Below are 3491 nucleotides of genomic sequence, written 5' to 3' on the forward strand. Positions count from 1 at the left end.
TAGTAATAAACATAAATGTTCACCTTTATATGCAGTTACTCTTTTAGCTTAAAATATACTTTGATTATAAAACACATTTGTCACCATTACACCATTAGATTTTGTCTGCAGTTTCTATATTCAAAAGTTTAGAAACAGTGCAAGAAATATGTGTTGAAGTGAGACATCTAGTTAAAACAAGAATTCTCAATATATAGATGCTTCTACACTTCCAGTGTTACCTAAAGTCATTTGATTTTCTTTCAGAATTTTATTTTATACAGGTGACTGATTTATAAAAATTACTTCTTACCTACGTGTGTATCTGTTAAAACTGTACTTGCATATGTGTATTGGTAATGACATATATAAATACTGTTATCTAATGTCTGTTTATTAATACTAAAATACTGGTTTGCAAAACTACTAGTCTAAAAAAATATTTGCATACTTACAAATTGTGGTTTTCCCCCTGGGCCACTGCAGAAAAGGGGTCTTGCATGGCCCAGTCAGATTATCCCGGTCAACAAATCTAAATAAATTCACAAGAAGCTACTGCTTCTACAACAAATTACTTAAAAAGCAAGCACTGCCTTAAAGTTCCTTATGGTCAGCATTGTGTTCAGTAGTTTATTTTTTTCCCCGTACTCTGGGCTGAACCTGCAAATTTCTGTATTTACTCTGAAGCCCCTGGATGTGATAAATCACAACAGATTTCTCTTACTATCCAAGAAGCATCATCTATCCTTTTTGTAATCTTCTTGTCTCACTGACCCAGGAACTAGCAAATTTCAAAATGGCACATACAAAGAAAGAAAACGTGTCAACTTATTTTACTGCATCCCTAAAATAAAAGTATTTTGAGACTAATCTGGATGTAACAGTTCAAACTGACATGGCACAATCTACAATTTTTAAACAAACTGAAGATTTGTGTACAATAATGTGACATATTGTACTGTACTGGCAATGTTATTATTTACTCACACTCAACCTTCCAAATGCTGAGCCCACTACATACAGGCTCACATCAGTAAAGCAAATATAAACAAATTACTGTAACACAGTCAGTCAATTTGGCAATATCTATCAAAACATACCTGTATATCATTCCTCAACATAAAATCAAATAATACCTTGCAAAACTACTATAAAAGAAAGCTTTCCTTGTAAAGAGAAAACGGATATCTGTGTAGTCAAGCCAAACTGTAGTCTTAACTTACTTAGCACTTGGAAGCAGTACCCACATTGTTTAATCCACAAAATCTGAGTAACAGAATCCCAAAGAGTGATATCCTGCAAGACTGCTACAACACAAACCTTTCCTTACATAGAGAAGACAGATAAGACACATCATTTTTATGGTATTACTTACCTAGATCTTAGAGCCAACACCTGCATTACAACTCCAGTACACTGCTATCATTTTTTAAGTAATGATACCAACAGGCCCCGTCTTTTGCACTTAAGTCGGTTTAATGTGTTTCCTCTCAGGAACCAAACAAATTTTACTTATATCCTGTTAAAAGTGGAATTAGGAGAACAAACGCCTATGAAAAATGCTAATCTGATTGTCGCATGAGGGAAGCTAGATGTAACCCTTTGGCTTCCAGGATACATTACTATATTCACTCCTTCTCAGTCTGTTTTAAACTGGCATTTAGCAGTCATGTAATCTCTCAGGAAAGTTGTCTCAGTAAAAAGTAAACTTGTATCACAAATTGTCTGTAACATTTCAAATGGTTTGTATGGAGGGAGAGGCATTGCTGTGAACAAAGGCATATTCAGGAATCAAGGTATAAGATAAGTTAAATGCTTTAAATAGTAAATATCTGCTTTATCAGGCTTCACTAGGTCTGGACTGTTATTGTGAGTATGGAATTATTCTCTTTGCTTATAGTTATGGACATAGGTATCTTCTTTGCTTGTGTCTTAACTGTGAACCTATATAAACAGGCACACAAATTAAGCATTTCTGGCTTGCACTGAGACATTGTATGATCACACTGATCTATTCAAAAATCACAGCATTGAGATGTTCCCATTTCCTCATAAGACAACATAAACGTGGGCTTATAAGAAATGTATTTCATTACTGTAAAAATAACATGGGAAGGACTGAAAATCATATTTTTCAACTGTCTCAATGTTCACAAACTGACCAGATTTTTGCTTCATATTTTTCATCTGTTGCTGATAAAATTTGTAGTTTTCAGAGAAATCATTGAGGATTGAAGTCACTAAATAATGACAGACATTTGAGTCTCACACTTCATATCTTTCAGTAATGTATGTTAATGTGAAACCTGTTATTTTGGTAATGTTCCAACTTTATAAGAGCAATATTTAAAAGCTGTCCCTATCTGTGGGTCTTTGTCATCCCATTATTTTTGGCTTCGTCCAGACTTCTTGTGCTTACAGGTTGAGAGGTATGCTGAAGATGAAGGTGAATATATATGAGTGGAATTATGGATGTTTAACTAGGACATTAGCATTACCACGTAACACAATTTAAAGACAATGAAAGGGTGCAGAAACAGGTCTCCCATCAGAAAGGCAGAAGAAACAGTAAAAGTCCAAAGAGTGCCATATACAAAAGTGAAGATGGTGGGAGACTATGAAATTCATACGAAAACACTGACCTTTGCTGTTTAAAACAGAAGTGACTATAGAAAGAAGGCTAAGAGGAGTCACATGGTATGTTAAGTGATTGCTTGAGCATGTCACCAAAAAGCAGAGCTACAAACATATAAACGGTTGGCTATAGAAGGAGTTAAACATAATGATGCCCTGAACTAGGGGCAGGTGCTTGACAAGAACTGTGTGTGTGTCAGCTTTCACAAAGAGGCATTAAGACAATGTGTACAGTACAGTCACATCCTGGCATGCACTTGCTCCTTCTTAGTTTGTTTAAAAAAAACTCAGCAGAGAGTTCCATATAAAACTCTCTAAAACAGCTTTAAAGGATGTGAACTTTCCACTGTTTTTTTTTTTTTTCCATTAATCAACCACCTTTTCTGTAAACCATTTTATAGTTCTATTATTTTTATTATAAGTATGTATCAAGGTAAATAAATCAAGCCAGGAGCGGCAGAGTTCTGTGGGAAGGTTCACGGTGCTCATAGTGATGCCAGGAGCACTAGAGCTCTGTGGGAAGATTCACGGTGCTCACAGAGATGCCAGGAGCAGCAGAGCTCTGTGGGAAGGTTCACAGTCCTCATAGTGATGCCAGGAGCAGCACAGCACTGTGGGAAGGTACATAGTGCTCATAGTGATGCCAAGAGCAGTAGAGCTCTGTGGGAAGGTTCATGCTGCTCGTAGTGATGCCAGGAGCAGCAGAGCTCTGTGGTCCATGACATTCTACTAAAAAGGGGTCCTTATGTGATTTAAACATTTGAATTAGGTCCATTCTTTGCTATCTACAGCTTACAGAAAAGTTATACTTTGTTAATTTTCTTTCATATGACAACATATCTTTCCTATTCATTTATATGGTAAATCAGCAATGTCCT

General features: G+C 35.9%; 1 protein-coding gene across 1 annotated transcript in view; it reads right to left on the reverse strand.

Moving 5' to 3' along the window:
* Positions 1-1521, reverse strand: part of THSD1 (thrombospondin type 1 domain containing 1) — a 314447-nt gene extending 312926 nt beyond the window's left edge. The window contains exon 1 of the mRNA XM_044071662.1: positions 1355-1521. The gene's annotated coding sequence lies outside the window, so the exon portion shown is untranslated. The remainder of the gene's footprint in view (positions 1-1354) is intronic.
* Between the last annotated feature and the right edge of the window lie 1970 nt (positions 1522-3491).

This window comes from Protopterus annectens, chromosome 5.part0 (genome assembly GCF_019279795.1).
Source record: "Protopterus annectens isolate FY-2018-M chromosome 5.part0, PAN1.0, whole genome shotgun sequence".
NCBI classification, from domain to species: Eukaryota; Metazoa; Chordata; order Ceratodontiformes; family Protopteridae; genus Protopterus; species Protopterus annectens.